The sequence below is a fragment of the Arachis hypogaea genome, chromosome 13, assembly GCF_003086295.3.
Source record: "Arachis hypogaea cultivar Tifrunner chromosome 13, arahy.Tifrunner.gnm2.J5K5, whole genome shotgun sequence".
In the NCBI taxonomy this organism is placed as follows: domain Eukaryota; kingdom Viridiplantae; phylum Streptophyta; class Magnoliopsida; order Fabales; family Fabaceae; genus Arachis; species Arachis hypogaea.
This window is the reverse complement of record NC_092048.1, coordinates 70,789,592-70,808,164: the sequence shown is the minus strand read 5'-3', so window position 1 is coordinate 70,808,164 and position 18,573 is coordinate 70,789,592. Positions and strand designations below refer to the sequence as shown.

General features: G+C 37.7%; 1 long non-coding RNA gene across 1 annotated transcript; it reads right to left on the bottom strand.

The window, feature by feature from the left end:
- Positions 1-15,164: 15,164 nt before the first annotated feature.
- Positions 15,165-18,287, bottom strand: LOC140178165 (uncharacterized). Its single transcript, XR_011870409.1, has 2 exons — positions 18,153-18,287; positions 15,165-15,380 (listed from the first exon to the last, which is right to left on the bottom strand). It is a non-coding gene; the product is annotated as an uncharacterized lncRNA (long non-coding RNA).
- Positions 18,288-18,573: the final 286 nt, after the last annotated feature.

Here is an 18,573-nt window from a genome sequence, read left to right as displayed (position 1 = left end):
TGTTGGTTACAACATGAACTATGAATTCTATGCAAATCTGCAGATGACAGATAAGCAAAAGAAAGATGGAATAACATTCTATACTTTTCGCACTATGGTCAGGGGGAAGATCATGTATTTTCATCTGGATAGGGTGAGAGAGATCTTCAAATTACCCTTGCAAAGGGATGACCCTGAATCCTACAATAGAAGGGTGGTAGCCAACCCAAAGCTAGATCAAGTCCTAGAAGACATATGCCTGCCTGGAACTCAATGGATTGAGAATGCAAAAGGCAAGCCAAACTGGCTGAAAAGGGCGAACCTCAAGCCAATTGCTAGAGGATGGCTAGACTTCATTGGGCGTTCTATACTCCCCACAAGTAACCACTCTGAAGTTACTATTCTAAGAGTTGTGATGATTCACTACATCATGATAGGGAATGAGGTAGAAGTCCACCAAGATCAAGGTGGCAAACAAGATATCTACTAATGAGATGCTGGCTTATCCAAATCTCATCTATCGCCTATGCCAAGAGGCTAAGATTTTGATCCATGTGGACAATTTTATTCTAGTGGAAAGCCCAATCCCCAAGCAGGTGATAGAAAATTCCAAGATAGAAGAGGATCATCCCAAAAGGAAGGCACCTGAGCCTCCCCAAGAGATCCCTCCAATAGAGTATTGGGACCAGCTGAAGACATCTGTGATACACTTGTAAAGCACCTTAGATCAATTCAGAGAGGAGCAGAAAGATCAGACTAGCATGATCTGCAAACTGATCAAGGAGCAAGAGAAGTAGGGGCGTGAGAAGGAGGAGTTGAAGCGCCAGAAGCTCTCCCCTGAAGATCCCAGCACCCCCCCCCAAGCTGAAGGTTGATGAGTTTCAACCCTGTGACTATTCCAATTCCTGTTTCACGTATTTCCATCCTAATTTAGAGTTACATGATCACTAGTAGCATTTAAGTCTTTATTTTTATTTTTATTATATGTCTTTTAATTTTTAGAATTACACAAGCATTAGTAGTGATTATTTAATTTTTATTTTCCAATTAGCTATAAAATATTCCTATTATCATCATTAAACATGAATAAAATAGTAGATTTTTTTTTACAAGAATTAAAGATGAATAAATTTTTGAGTTCTATAATAAAGAATAATCAATTATTTTGATGTCGTGGCATTGCTTTAGTTTTCTGAATGTATGGATAAACAGTGCATATTTGAAGTCGAAATTAAGGATGTTGGCTCTTGAAAGAATGAAGAAAAAGGAAAAGTGTTATTGATGATCTGAAAAATCCAAAATTTGATTCTTGAAGCAAGAAAAAGCAGTAAAAAAATGGCGAAAAGAAAAGAAAATAGAAATAGAAAGAAAAAGCCATTAGCTCTTTAAACCAAAAGGCAAGAGTAAAAAAACCAGTAATCCTTTAAACAAAAGGCAAGGGTAAAAGGATCCAAGGCTTTGAGCATCAGTGGTTAGGAGGGCCTAAAAGAAACAAAATCCTGGCCTAAGCGGCTCAACTAAGCTATCCCTAACCATGTGCTTGTGGCGTGAAGGTGTCAAGTGAAAGGCTTGAGACTAAGCGGTTAAGGTTGTGATCCAAAGCAAAAAGAGTGTGCTTAAGAACTCTGGACACCTCAATCTGGGGATTCTAGCAAAGCTGAATCACAATCCGAAAGGGTTCACCAAAGTAAAGTGTCTGTGGCATCTATATATCCGGTGGTAATACTGGAAAACAAAGTGCTTAGGGTCACGACCAAGACTCTAAAAGCTGTGTTCAAGAATTAAAAAGAGCTGAACTAAGAGAGTCAATATATCATCTGGATTCTAAGTTCCTATAGAGACCAACGTTTCTGAGTTTCAATGGATAATGAGATGCCAAAACTATTCAAAAGTAAAAAGCTATTGAGTCCCGCTTATCTAATAAACTCATTGGAAACTCTGAGATTTACTGCATCCTACTCTTCTTTTCATCCCATTCTGTTTTTAGTTGCTTGGGTGATGCACGGAAACTTGTCTCTCAACAAATTTTCCTTCAGCAAGTTTACCGAATTGTCGTCAAGTAAAAACTCACAATAGAGTGAGGTCGAATCCTACAAGATTGATTGGTCAAGCAACTTTAATCAGAGAAATGTTCTAGTTGAGCTAAGCAGAAATTGAGTTGAGATTTGCAGAAAAGTAAATGGCGGGAAAGTAATTAACAGAAAATGTAATTGCTGGAAGTAAATGGCAGAATGTAAATGACGGAAAGTAAATTGCAGAATCTTAAACAGGGGTTTGAGGAAATGAACATAAAAGTAAATGGCATGAAGTAAAGAGAATGAGTAATATCAGAAATGGGGGATTCATTGGGCTCAGGAGATGCTGTATTCTCCGGATCAAGTTCATTCTCATTTCTTCCTCAATCAATGCATTCATTGATCTCCTTGGCAATCTTAAGTGATTGGATTCCAATTCCTTGGTAATTCAATTTCTCAAATCTTGATCAATAGCCAATTTCTTGGTCTAATTGCTCATGAGAAGAGATGAAGTATGGTCACTGATTATACCACATGTATTCCCAAATCAAAGTGTTGGTAGGATTATATGTCACTATATCCATCCAAACCCCAATTTGGTCCAACATGAGAAAGCATTTCTAGCATGATCTCTTCATTCCTCTTCCAAGGTTCCGAAGAAATCCAAGTATGAATAGCTTCTTTTCCAAGACAACTACCCAATTGGATGAAGATTGAAAGCCTTCTAGTAAAATCAAGAGAAAAGAAAGAAGAAGAATAATGAAAACTATTATTGATCCATCAAATTACAACAGAGCTCCCTAACCCAATGAAAAGGGGTTTAGTTGTTCATAGCTCTGGAAATGGAAGAAGATAAAGAAGAATGCATTATCCAATTAACTAGAAATTACAAAGAAAGTAAAATATACAGAGTGTAGTTCTCCCAAAATGCCCCCAAAAGCCCCCTACTAGTTCAAAACTACTCCTATATATACTACTCTTCTGATCTTCTAGTTGGCTCTTCAAGTCTTGTATATGGGCCTTCGATCTTGAGTTGAAGCATTACAATCTTCAGTGGGCTCAGCTTTGCTTACAGAAAATGTGAGTTAGGCATGGACGTTAGTTAGGACGTTAGTAGTGTTAACGTTAAGTGAAAATATGGGTTCGAGAACGTTAGTGACGATCACCTTTTTCACTAACGTTCCAAACCAAAAACGATCCACATTAACTTCAACGTTGGCACTCGTGCCAACGTTGCCTCTTGGTCCTTCACAAACGTTATTGGCATTCACCTTTTCCAATAACGTTGCTAATTGCCTCTTTTCCCCGCGTTAGAGTTCACGTTAGTATAACTAACGTGACCCTTAACGTGGGCATGCCTAAGCTTTGAGAGCGTTAGTGACACTTACCTTTGTCACTAACGCTCCGAACGCCCCTCCTTCCCACGTTAGAGTTCACGTTAATTAGATTAACGTGGCCACCAACGTGGTGGTAATTGCCATCTCCAACGTTAGCGACAAAGGTGAGTGTCACTAACGTTGGCCTATCACTCCTTGCTCCACGTTACCCTTCACGTTAGTGGTCTTAACGTGACCACTAACGTGGGCAATGTTGGCCTAGTCCATCGTTAGTGACAAAGGTGAGTGTCACTAACGTTGGCAATTTCTTCCTCCTCCCACGTTAGAGTTCACGTTAATTAGATTAACGTGGCTCTTAACGTGGCTTATGTATGGCCTTTTGGAACGTTAGTGGTATTCACTTTTACCACTAACGTTGGAGCTCCTCTTTTCTTTCCACGTTAGCTCCCATGTTAATGTAACTAACGTGGCAGCTAACGTGGGCTATGATGGCTTTGAAGGCGTTATTGGCGGTCACTTTTCTCATTAACGCCACAAGCTTATGCCCATTCCACGTTAGTGGTCACGTTAACTAGACTAACTTGGCTACTAACGTGGCTCTTCCTTGCTTCCTTTGTCTTGAAATCAAGCAAATAAAGTTCATCAAAGCTCTATTCCAAGTCATGAGATCATGCATTATCCAATTTGTCATTCAATTCATGCATAATTTTCATGAAATCATGTAAAGTTCACAATGTTTGCTTGAATCAAGATGTAAGTGTATTTCTACCCAAAACTTGCTTATTTACTAAGAAAATGCATGAAACTACCCTAAAACAGTAAAGAAAAAGTCAGTAAAACTAGCCAAGATGCCCTGGCATCATAACACAAACTTAAAGCTTGCTTGTCCCTAAGCAAGTACTGAAACATCAGAATGATGAATGAAAGAACGAGAGAAACAAGTTCTTATTATAGAAGTAAAGCTCTTGGTTTATGGGGTTTCATGCATAGCAACTTAGGTTCATTCCTTTACTGGTTTCCAGGTCTTTATCATGCTCTTGAATACTTGCTTGATTGCATCCTATAAGATCCTTATTCTTTGATCCTCCCTTTTTTTTCTCAGGGTTTATTGCATCCTTACGCTAAGTGCTCTGTGAGGGGGCAACTCTTTAAAGTAAGCTTTCAGCCAACACTCCCGAACCAATTGGTTCAAGGTGCTAGGTGTTGAAACACCCCTAAGGACTTACTCCCTCAAGTCTCTCTCCCCCATACATGCACACCACAGGCACATGGTTTGTTATTTTCTTTCTTTGAGGCCTTGGTGTCCAGCACCTCTTTGGGTTACTAAATGTTCTGTAGCAAAAGTTGCTCTTGATAGTGGACTTTCAGCTGATAATCCCGGGTTAGTTAACCCAAGTTTCCAAGTGATAAGCACCCGTGAGAGCTTAGTCATCCAAGCATATCCTTTGCACAGGAGCACCACAGACATATGCCTCAGTATTCAAACCCTTGGTGCCTAGCCTTATTTCTTATTATTTTTCTTTCTTTTTCAAACTCTTATTGTTCTTTCTCTTTTTCTTATTAGGATCTTGTTGTTTGGCTAGTCTCATAGGATGTGTTTCAACTTATGATAACCATAGCTTGCTTCAAACCACAATCCTCGTAGGATCGACCGTGACTCGCTCAGGTGTTACTTGGACGACCCAATGCACTTGGTGGTACAGTTGTACAAAGTGTGGGGATTCTTGCACCAGCTACTCTGATTTTTAGCCACTAATTAATTAACTAGTCCAATTGTTCAATTAAGTCATACCTCATTATCGGATTACAAAACTATGCTTACTTCTGAACTTCCTCAACTTGACCCAAATAGAGTTTACGCTCATCCTAGGACTAAGTTATAACTTAGGGCCTTATAGCATCTCTATGCCTAACTCGAGATCTCATTAAATCCTAAATCTCAATACTTGTATTGCCTAAGACCTCAACAACAACTAGAGTATCTATTCCGGTTATTCATCTTTACTTTAAGTGCAATACTACAACTCGACATACTAAATAACCTACGAATTTTCACTTATCATAACTAATTCAAATGTTAAACTCAGACAAAAGTTCAAGCCTAAATTTATTCTCACTTATTTTTCTCCTTCTCTACTTACCTCTGCACTCTATAATTCACCATGTACCAAATGTTATATATTAACCACCTTATAATCTACACGTAGAAACCAAAGTCAAGTGCGAAAATTATTGGGTGACAGCTTAACTCAAAATCGTAGTCCTTTAGTAATTATATCCATCTCCATGAAGGTAGTTTCCTCCTTACTCCACATCATCAACATAGCACAATTGCAGCAGGTTCTAGATCGTGAATCAAAGAATCCACTTCGTACGGCCTCAATCGTTATGACGCATAAACCACTACATGCCAATGTTGCATCGGAGCACACTCCAAGACTTCTAACGAAGTGTCATTGTAGATCCCAACTGGTTCACGGGATTCCAACAACATAGACATTAGCTTTGTAGTTAATCTTTCCTTTATGTTTTGAAGAATTCTTCCCACCATGTGATGTCCGCACCAATGGGGCACCTATGTGTGTTTACTTAGTCACAGGAATTAACATATTGATTGTTCAAAATTCATGTCCTAAGGAATTAACATATCGATGGTTCCGTCTAAGGATTGCATGCGATGTCGAAATGAGCTCAAGTTATTTGAAGGGATACCAAGCTCAAAGAAAAACAAACAATTCGAATGGTATCTGTAAGAAATTGAAAATATACATTGTGTTGTGATTAGGCAAGGTTGTAAAAAATAAGAAAAAAAGAAAATGCATCAGAAAGAGAGTGCACCTCAAAATGGAATTCCAAATTAAGAATCTTTGGAAGAAATAATAAGGCACATTAAATCAAAATATGTCTCTACTGATGGTTTATCTCAATAGAAATCTTTCTCACACTTGATTAGGTCAAAACAGATTTAGGCTCATGCCAAGAAGTACAAGTTTCGTGCAAAGACACGTGCAAGCAAGGGTTTGATTTAGGAAACGTTTAATTTAATTATCAAGAAGGATCACGGAATAAAGTACTTCAACGTGGATTACAAAAGAAAGACACATAGAGTCACAAGCATCTATTGGTAATCTCTCTCGTATTAGGTCTCCCACTGCCATCCTCCTTCACCCTTATTTGATGATAATCAAATCTGAAATCAATCTTTAAAAACACTCCAGCTCCTTGCAACCGATCCATTAAGTCATCTATCCTCGGCAACGGAAACTTGTTCATCACAGTCACTTTGTTCAACCATCGATAATGCACGCAGAGTCTCATTCACCTCCAAGAGTATATATAACCCTCAGCTACAACTGTCCCTCTTTCCACGAATTGTTCTGCTACTTAATATCGCAAACTTAACTCAAGTCATTAAAGTACTTCATCTTTCATAATTCTACCATGTCAATTCCCCCTCACGCTTTCTGCTGTGTTACTCTAATTGGTTGTCACTAAGAATCCGAATAGCTTGGCTGCATCCACCAGACTTATCTTCTCCCATTGGTTCCTCCGACGCTAAGTTCGGCCAGCTCTAACAGCAACGTTCCATAGAATAAAATTAAGATAAACTCTGGTCCTAAGCCTAACGTTCAATGTAATATTCCTAGTTCTAAATCCTCGTCCCCCTCATAAGTTTGTAAGGAGAGTCAGGTTACAACCTAATACAACGTGATTAAAACTCGTTTATCTATTTTATCGTTACCTTAAATTGGAGATCCTTAATCCCATCGATGGGACTGGTCCGCACCCTGGTCTTTCCTATAAGGACAACGTATGGAGATATGCCCTGACAATCCGCAGTGGTAACATCCACAGAACTCAGCCATGCACGATGCTTCCGGATGGTATCTTCCACATCTCGGGTACCTTAGCTCCTCTTGTTGAGCCCACGCCTGCTTACCTCCTCCTCTTGCCTAGTGATATTGGTCATGGTTAGTCTCTCCAATATGCCCTCGACCTTGGGATCGCTGAGGGGCATGGCTTTCTTTCTTGAAGTTCTGACCTCTTGATGGAACATACTTCCCACGACCTCTGCTACTAGTACCACCATGATCATCTCTCACCACAGCCGTTTTCCTGGTATAATCTTCAATAATTCTTGCCTTGTTCACCAGTTCAGAGAATCTCTGAATCGCTAATGGAGTCACAACAGTCATAGTCGTTTCCCTTAGACCTCCTTGGTACCTTTCACACTTCCAACCCTTATAGGACTCAGGGGCTCCTCAATATACCCTTGAGAACCTACAGAGCTCCTCGAACTCACTCGTAAACTCGGTCACAGACATTGAACCTTACTTCAGCTGCATAAGCTCTAACTCTTTGGCCTCCCTCACTGACTCAGGAAAATACTTCTTGAAGAAAGCAGTCCGAAACAGCTCCCATGGAATGTCCATATTCTATTGTTGCAAAAATCGACACTCTCCTTGCCACCAATGCTGAGCTTCTCCCACTAATATGGAATATCCATATTCTGTATTGCCCGATTTTTTATTCTAAATTATTTTTGGTCTATTCAAAATAATAAATTAAATCTTCAAAATCTTATTTTTCTCAAAACACGGTACCGGACAGACTAGAGCCGGTACTGCCGGCTTAAGCACCGGTACACATTTTTACAAAAAATCTTTTGCAAAAGATACATTTTCCAATTTAAACACATTAACTGAAATCAAATTCTAAACCAAGATTAATCAGATGGGTGTTGCTCCTCTAGGAGTTTGACATTGAGATAAAAGACAAGAAAGGGTCAGAAAATCAAGTAGCTGACCATCTTTCCAGAATTGAGCCTGAAAAAGGAGTACAACCACCTACAGCTGTGACTGAGACATTTTTGGATGAGCAATTGTTCCTCATTCAGCAGGCTCCATGGTTTGCAGACATTGCAAATTACAAGACCATGAATTTTATTCCAAAGGAGTACAGTAGGCAACAAGTAATAAAGCTATTGACTGATGTAAACTACTACATTTGGGAGGAACTGTACCTTTTTAAAAGATGTTCAGAAGGCATAATCCAGAGATGTGTTCCAGATGAAAAAACACAGCAAATTCTTTGGCACTGTCATGGTTCTGATTACGGAGGCCACTTTGGTGGTGAGAGGATAACTACAAAAGTCCTTCAGAGCGGGTTTTACTGGCCAACTCTCTTCAGGGACTCAAGAGAATTTGTGAAGCACTGTGACAGATGTGAAAGAGCCACGAATCTTCCTGCCAACCATGAGATGCCACAACAGGGGATTCTTGAAGTTGAGTTGTTTAATGTGTGTGGTATTGATTTCATGGGACCTTTTCCACCCTCACATTCAAAAACCTATATTCTAGTGGCAGTTGATTATGTGTCCAAGTGGGTGAAGATGTAGCTCTACCCACCAATGATGCCAAAGTGGTGATGAACTTTCTTCAGAGACACATTTTCAGCCGGTTTGGTGTCCCTAGGACACTCATTAGTGATGGTGGAAGTCACTTCTATAACAGACAGCTGGACTGACTTCTTTAGAGATATGGAGTCCGTCATAACGTGGCCACCCCCTATCACCCTCAGACAAGCAGAAAAGTTGAGGTTTCCAATAGGGAACTCAAGCAAATTCTAGAGAAGACCGTAAGTGTTTCAAGAAAGGCCTGGTCTAGGAAGCTTGATGATGCTCTCTGGGCCTACCGGACAGCTTACAAGACTCCTATTGACATGTCCCATTATCAGTTGGTCTATGGCAAAGCCTGTCACTTGCCAGTTGAGCTGGAGCATAAAGCTTACTGGGCAATCCGGTATCTGAATCTTGATTCAGAATCTGCAGGAATTAATAGAATGCTTCAGTTGAATGAGCTTCATGAATTCAGATATTCGGCCTATGAGAATGCCAAGCTCTATAAGGAGAGAACCAAGTTATTGCATCACAAGAAGATTGCCATCAGAGTCTTTGAGCCAGGACAGTGAGTGCTTTTGTATAATTCAAGGCTCAAACTCTTTCCCAGGAAGTTGAAATCCCGGTGGTCAGGACCGTTTATGGTTACCAGAGCTTCACCATATGGTCATGTGGAAATACAGGAAGAGAATTCTGACAAGAATTTTATAGTGAATGGCCAGAGGTTGAAGCACTATCTTGGAGGTGAGATTGATCGCCAGAGGTCCGCTCATCTACTGAATTAGCAGAACTGACCGTCAAGCTAGTGACATTAAAGAAGCGCTTGTCGGGAGGCAACCCGATATTTTCGTATCTTTTGTTTTGATTTCTATTGGTTTGATTCTGTTATTTATTTGGTTTTAGTTGAAATTTTTACTGTTTTTCCTTGTTTCACGTATGTTTGGGTTATGCAGAATCATTGACAAAGAAAAAGTTCTTAAAAACGGAGTTGCAGACGCGCAAAGAAGAATTTGCCTCAAGAGAGTCTGCGCCTAATATGTTACTTACTAAAGAGCAAAATTTTCTGGAGGGTCTACGCCTAACTGGAGATTTATCAAGTTAGGAGCAAGGTGTGAAGACTCATGGCAAGTTAGGCACGTTGGAGGTTAAGTTAGGCACATCACATGCTTGGACTTGCAGAAGCCTTCAAGTAAGGCACAAGGAATAACGCTTCAATCCAAGTAAGGCGCTGAGTGTAGGCCTAGGCTTCAAGTAAGGCACAGTTAAAGTTCAAGTTAGGCGCAGCGCTTCATGCATCACACTAAGTAAGGCGCACCAAGTTCTTGAGTTAGGCGCCAGTGTTAGGTGCAGGATCAAGTAAGGTGCAGTGCATGCCTAAGTTAGGCGCATGGTACATGTCTCAAATCAAGTAAGGCGTGGTCCCCCCTCTCTTTATTACTCAACCCCCCTAACTTTGCACCATATCAAACAGAATCTAGTTCCCTCTCCCCTCCCTACCAAATCAAAGATCCTTCCCAAATTTTACACCTCAACACCACCCATGACTAGCCCTCTGCCCTACACCAAACCGTGACACTTTTCCTCCAAGAACCACCCGTGACCCCCCTCCCAACACAAATTCCTGAACCCCAAACCCCCTATATAAACCCCTACTTCTTCAACCCACAGCAAAACAACACTTCCTCCTCTCTTTCTAAACTCCCTTCCTGAACCCCTACTACCCCAACCAAGAGCCTATACACACCTCAGTCCCCTAGTCTTCACTTCCACACAACGTTATACATGCCCCTGTCCACATCTCGTTCTATACCTTCCTCACGTTTTCACACCTTCCCCCCACCCTTCCTCCGTGGTATACACCCACCTTCAGCAAACCCTTACCATCCTCCTCTGTCCTCTCGTCCCCCTTTTCTTCTTCTGTTTTTGTTCTTCAAAAAAAAACTTTTAGCATTGGTTTTTTTATCTTCTGTTTTATTACTTTTTGGTTCACATTCTATTTTTCTTTCTTCCTCCCTCTTTTATTTCTTTAGTTTGCTCGGGAACGAGCAAAAATTTTATGTTTGGTGTTGTCACTCTGCTTTCTATTTTTCTTTCTGTTTTTCTATTGTAATAGCACCCAAGACTACCAAACCTTCAAAGAAAAGAAAAGGGAAAGAGCCGGCCAATAGTTTTCATGACACGCACAGATTCAGATCCAAGCTTCATGAAGAACATTTTTTTGAGTTTACCATAAAAAGAACTGTGATTCCCGAAGTGAGATTTGCACTGAAACTGGATGAATTTCCAAAACTTCAATTTCAGATTGATAAAAGAGGGTGGCGATTTCTATGCAACCCGCACACTGAGGTAGGGCAACTGATGGTCCAAGAATTCTATGAAAATCTCTGGGTCACATACAAGGATGTAGAAGGGGTCAATGAGAAGAATTTTCAAAGCTATGTAAGAGGAAAAGTCATTGACTTCAGCCCAAGATGCATCTGCTAGATCCTCCAGCTACCAGGTCCTGATCATCTGTCTGACAGTTATAGTGAAAGGATGCATGAGGATCAAGAATTGGATCTAGTTATCCAAGCACTATGCATTCCGGGTTCTCAATGGAGGACAGGCGCTGAGGGAAACCCGAACCATTTAAAGAGGAATGAGCTAGTTCCCTTAGCTAGAGGATGGTTGGATTTCATCCGAAGGTCTATCATGCCTACTAACAACCAGTCTGAATGCACTGTGGACCGGGCTGTCATGATTTACAGTATCATGAAGGGAGAAGTAGTAGAAGTGGAGGATATTATCCCAAGGCAGATATACGAGATTGCCTCTAGCCCATATAAGAATGGTAAGCTCGGATTTCCACATCTGATTTACCGCCTGTGTGAAATAGCAGGGGTAAGGGTGGAGAATGATGTCCCCATTCCTATTGAGAAACCAATTACAAAGAAGAGAATGGAGACTCACAGGGAACAGCACAGAGCCCACAGGGAAGAGCAAGTTCAGGAGCACAGCCCGAGGAGAGAGATCCCCACCAAGAAGATTGAGGTGGTCTAGTTCTTTTCACCTTCTATAGTAGTTTGCCATTACTTTGATATATTCCTGTTTTCTGCTATTTTATTTTGTTTATTGCATGATCCTTTACTATTTAAGTTCCTAGGTTCTAGTTTAGTTCTGCTATTTTCAAAATTTCTGTTAGTTGCTTTAATTCTGGAAGGTGTCTCATTTATTGTTCACTGAGCTTGAAATAAAAAAGAAAGAAGAAAAAGGGATGTAATGCATGAGAAATTGAGTTTATTTTTTTTAGAGTAGTCTCATTTACTTAAATGTGGTGGTATTCTTTGTGATTCTAAATGCATGACATGAACCGTACATATTTGAATGTGAATCAAAGGATGTTGGTGTATAAGCAAAAAGAATTTAGAGAACTATTATGAATTTTTTGAAATTAGTAAAAGTTGATCCTTGAAGCAAAAAGAAACAGCAAAGAAAAAAAAATAAAAAGCAAGGTCCAAGGCTCTGAGCATCAATGACTAGGGAGGTCAGACATGATTAAAAGCTCAAAGAGTTGTTTCCCTAGTCATATGCTTGTAGTGTTCTTGTCTCAAGTAATCCTTGAGACAGAACATTTAGAGTTGAGATCAAATGCATTTAGTAGAGTATGCCAAAGGCTTTGAGCACCACTGTCTAGGAGTAGCTGAAAGAAAAGTTAGAACTTCAAAAGAGTTTCCCAGTTAAGTGCTTGTGGTCTTCTTGTGTCAATTAATCCTTGAGACAGAACATTTAAAGTCACGGCTAGGCTCAAGGTGCAAAGCACCAATTAATTGAGAATTAAGGGATATCTGTTGTGTTCAAAGATTAAACTGAAGTATAAAAGATGAGAGAATTCATAATATTATCCGAATTAAGGGATATCTGCTATGTTCAAGGATTAAACTGAAGTATAAAAAATGAGAGAATTCATAATTTTATCCGGATTCTAATTCCGAATGACAGTGACATCCTTCTGATTCAAACGATAGTGAGATGCCAAAATTATTCAGGATTGTAGTGTATAAACCCCACTTTAAGAAGAGACAGGAGCTTAATTGAACTCTCTCTCTCATGCAAATTTACATCCTAAGCCTATATTAGTTTTGGTTGCTTGAGGACAAGCAACAGTTCAAGTTTGGTTTTGTAATGCGTGAGCATCTTTCCTATCTTTTTCTAGTGAATTTGCATTCAATTTGTTGAGTTTAATCAAGAATTAATTATCTTTTAGCCACTATGGATGCTACTTTGAGTTGTGTGCAATTCTATTTATTTTAGGTAGCATTCGGCTGGATTTGATGGAGTTTCTACAGAAAAAGAGAAGAAGGCCAATGATGCTGTCAACCATGACCTCTCTGCACTCAAACCGAAATAACTCGAGCTACAGAGGTCCAATGGATGTGATTTCAGTGGCGTTGGAAAGCTAACTTCTAGTGCTTTCTAATGATGTATAATAGTTCATACTTCTTCTCCAAGGACGCTGCCAAGGCAGATCTCAAGTTAGGCGCAAGACACAATAAAAGCATGCAACATTGGTTGATTCATTCAAGTAAGGCGCACTCCAGCATCAAGTTAGGCGCAAGACAAGCTTTGCACGCCAATTCTCACTGTGTCATTCAAGTTAGGCACAGCTTCTAAGCAAGTTAGGCATGGCTATGCTCCTAAGTCTAATGAATCAAGTGGTCCCCACGCCTATGCACAAGCCACGCGAGATCTTTCATTTATTCTGATTAAACTTTAATTTTTATTTTAAAATAGGAAAAGATATTATTTATTTTTAGAAATTATAATTTACATTAATTAGGATTAGATATAAAAGGGAAAAGAATCAGCCCTTTGCTCTCTTCTCTTCTCTTCTACCTCATTCCGTAATTTACAATTTTTATAAATCCTAGTTTTTCCTCTAAACCATGAGCAACTAAACCTCCACTGTTAAAGTTAGGAGCTCTGTCTATCGTATGGATTGATACTATTATTTTTCTGTTTTAATTCATGTACTGATTTATAATTCAAGAATTGTTTTCGTTCTTTATCTTATGAATTTGGGTGGAACGGAAGTATGACCCTTGTTCTAATTGAGCTCTTGTATAACTTGGAAAAGCTCTTTACTTGAACAACAGCTTGAAAACAATTTCTCCTAAACTTCTAATTATCTAGACTTAACGGGATACGTGACATATAATCCTTTTATATTTGGATAATTATAGTTTCTATGGCATATAACTAGAATTGAACTTCACCCTCTAATTGGAATTAAGTGACCAAGGAATTAGCGGTTGATGAAGTTTAGAGGAGACTAAAAAGGTCTAAGGAATTAGAATTTAGTCACTTATAGTTGTCATGAATTAAATCTTGCATGATTAAAATAGTTAGTGAGAAAAGTCAATCCGGAAATAGATAACTCTGAAGCCTTAACTGTTTCTCCATATATTATTCACATCTTGTTTACTGCTTGCTATTGTGATATTCTAAATTTACTGTTAATGCGTTTGAATTCTCAAAACATCATTTTCTACTTGTCTAACTAAGTAAATTAATCAACCATTGTTGCTTAGTACATCAATCCTCGTGGGATCGACCCTCATACACTTGAGGTACTACTTGGTACGACCCGGTGCACTTGCCGGTTAGTTTGTGGTTATAAATTCCGCACCAAGTTTTTGGCGCCGTTGCCGAGGATTGATTGTGATTGACAACTATTCATTATTTGATTGCTTAGATTAGATAATTTTTCTTTTAATTAGTTTTATTTTAGTATTATTAATTTTTATTTTTCATTTTTTTCCTTTAATTTTCTTTTTTTCTTCCTTTTCGTTCAACCAGTCCCTGTCTTCCTTTCATTTTTTTTATTTCTTTAACTTTAATTGTGATTGTTTTTAACCTTCCTTCATTTTTTTTATTTTCGCTCATTTTCGTTTTTCCTTCTTTATTTTCCTTTATTATTTTTAATATTCTTATTTTATTAATCTTATTTAAATTTTAAGCTTTAAATTTTCGAAATTTTGCTCAACTATTTCTTTTTAATTTCTGAAATTAAATTTGGTGTCACCTAGTTATTTTTATTTTAATTTTTTTGTTTAATTATTTAGTAGTTTTATTTTATTTCTTTACACAGTTACTTCATTGGGAATTCTCTACACTCTGACGTAGAGAATCCCATCTTTTCTTGTCTTCTGTCTGTTTACGAGCATGAACAGGGACAAGGAACCTCTGTTAGACTTTGATCCTAAACCCGAAAGGTGTAACATCCCTTCCAGCAAAATACCTTGCTTAAGTCAGGGTATTTCTACTAGAAAGAACATTACGTAACCTTTTCTAGTATTAACTACTTAATTATCGAGCCTTTTTATCGAGTTTGCGTTTCAGTTTTAAGGAAATGCCAGAAAATTTTTGTTTTTATTCAGTAAAGTCATGTTTCAAATATTTCCAACAAATAATAATCACATAAATATTATTAATAATAACTCTTAATACAAAAGAAACCAAATAAAACTCAAATACAATATACTAAACCTACCCCTCTATGTAAAATAAAATTTCAAGGGACAACAGCGAGGGGACTCTATGAAAGCAATTAAAACCATAAAGAAGGCCTACTAATCGCTTGCAGCTTCATAATGCATCTTCAAACCTGTGTCACTGAAAGGGTGGAAAATTTGGGGTAAGAACCAAACCACATTTTCTCAGTAGAGGTCGAGAATGCCATGAAAGTAAAGAATAAAACGCAAATAGTTAATTTCATTCAGAGACATCTAAAAGAAAATTAACCTTCTTTAAAAGCATTAGTTAATTATTCAAAATCCTAGACCTATATTTTCTTTATAAAGGTCTTAAAAGTTTTCCTAGATTTTATGAATGACCAACCTTTTCCAAGCATAGGTTCATTAAGTCTATGCTGAAGCAGTTTGATTTTTCATACTTTACTAGACCACAAACGTACCAGTCACGGCCTCAGGCCCAAACAACTCAATCAACATCCAATCACCACAATCCAAACAATCAGTTACAAACACAGGTAATGAGGTTCAAACACAACCAAGAGCAATTACATCAAGTATAGCAATTAGCAATTAAACAGAATTATTCACTTAGGCAAACCAATTACAATATACACACCCAAACAATGTCACATAGATGCATATGATGAATGTCTAGTCCTAGTGCATGCCATGAGCTCATGTGTTGGTTAGCACCTGCATTCCCGACATTTATCTGGTCACGAGTTCACGATTTCCCGAATACGATTTTCCATTTAAATAAATGCGCATATAATTATTAGCAGCTCTATTGAGACACCCTCTGCTTTCTACTCGCAGAAAATATACTCTTGGAAACAGAAAATTGCTGTAGGTATCCTAGTTTCCCTACAGAAGCTCTTGGGTTGCTTTAAGCAAAAGATAAATAAATATTATCTCTTGGGTTGCATTAAGCAACAAATAAGCAAACAATATCTCTTGGGTTGCCTCAAGCAACAAATAAACATCTCTTGGGTTGCTTCAAGCAATAAACAAATAAACAAATATCTCTTGGGTTGCCTAAAGCAACAGATAATCATACAATAAGTACTTTACTCTTTCCTTTTTCTTTCATAATTGTAAATACGCAAGCGGGACTAGACCCACGCCCTTGCCAACAACCTCATAAACCAAATAATATTTTCTTAAAAGAATCAATGAAGTTATCATCAAGTCTTAAATTTATTTTAATTAAATTCTTATACTTTTATAAAAATTTGGACATAATTTCCTCTAAAAATAGGACTTAGCCACCCTTTCGGGTCCTTCTTTCTCAACATTTCACCAACCTCTTATCAGCAATTGCCACAAAAATATATTCTCAAAAATATTTGATAATATTATAGAAAATCTATTTTCTTAAATTTCATATCCAAGTAATCACCAAAACAACATTGGCAATCTAATTTCAATTTTATTTTTAAAATATCAAACGAATTCGGAATTATGCAAACCTTATATCCATGTGACCGTCTTAGATTAAGCTTTCTATTAAACCAAAAATCATAATTTTTCTCTGATTCTAGCTTCGAAAATATAAGCAAAACCGTGACTGCTCTGTAGTGCCTTAAAACCAGAAGACAACAGCAACGTACAACATTCGAAATTTCATATAAAATCCAAATTAAATCCAACCACATTCAAAATTAATGTGGTTAAACATAACTTATCCAAATTTCTTTCTAAATTGGTTCCAGGGTCATACCATTTTTAATGAAGAAGTAACGTAGCTTCGAAGTTAGGTAATTCTCTGCAGAATTCTGTTTTACAAATCATTGAACACAACCTCTTCCAAGTCCCATAACTCACTTATTAAAACATAGAAAATCCTAAAATTTAAATCACATATAATAAACATACTTAATTTTCACCTCCAATTAGTTGCATCTCAATATCTATCGAGGATCAAAAGTTATAAACTCTCAAAGTTACTAATTTAAGAAAACAAAATCTAGCTTTTTGTGCATAATGCATCATCTTTCAAAAATTCATATCTTTAAAACTAAAAGTCCAATTGTTCTGAAATTTTACGGCATTAAAATAATAAGAATAAAGTTTTATTTAAAATTAGTTTTGCTTCAAAATTCAATTCAGAACATTCACAGCACAGCCAACAAGTTAGTGCTGTTCCAAAAATTCTGCAGTAAAAAATCAGATCCCACAACCATTACTCAAAAATTCACTATAAATCTTATATTTAATGAAAAGATCTCAAACTCTCCAATTCAGTCCCAATTATTCCCAAGTTTAATCAAGACTTGGTTCAACATAATTCCAATCATCACATAATTAGTTACAGTCTTTCAAAGTTACTATTTTCACTTAAAGGTAATGCAAAAAATCAGATTTTATGGCTTAACTTTGAAAACTCATAACTAAATCTTCAGTTAATACGAAACCTTCAAATTTAAATCCTAACAACTACACTTGTCAAAGTTTACTCAGATTTTAATCTCATACAATTTCGATCGCTAGTAAATTACTAGGCCGTCCTCAAAGTAACCATTCTATTTTGAAAACCAGATTCTTAATAATAGTTTAGTCTTTTAGGCCCTAATTCTTCAACAATTCTCAATCCAGTATCAAATATATCAAATGATTATCTTAGCTTCAACCATTTATACATAATCAGTCAAAACCACAATCCTCTACTAATCTCAAGTCACTTTCGTAGCCATAGCAATATAACAAACAACCATTTCAACAACCCTCAATCAATAATTCAATCATCTACCATACATAATTACAATCAATTCAATCACAGCGCCAAGCACAATCGCAATCACAATCCATCATTCATATAATCAATTAATTACTCACAGCTATTAATACTATTTGCAGTTATTCAGTAAACCTTGTTGACATTCCTAAATTAAAATTATTTTAAACCCCCTACCTCGATGTCGCAATCGCATACTTTAACGTAACAGCTCTCTTTTCTTTTAGTTTCAGGGCAGCAGCGGTAACTCTCACGCAACCGGAACAGCAACAATATTAGCCTTCGCAGCACTGACCATGGTTGCAGTAAAATAGAGGATTCAAATTGGATAAGAATCACAAGCAATTTCAGCTCTAGGAATTCAAGACAGAGCAAGAACTAAAATAGAATTAAAACCAGAACATAGCAACCACAGCAGTGACAAAACAAAACGTGTAAATGGATCAACCCTAAGGAGAAGATAAGACCAGTACCCAGATAACAAAATCAAAACCAGTAATGGCTTCAACCGTCCCATGGCAGCACCAGCTTCAATACTCGACCTAATTGTGGCAGGAAATAGGAGCCAAAAAGGGGCTGAGCAACAAAAATATAGGCA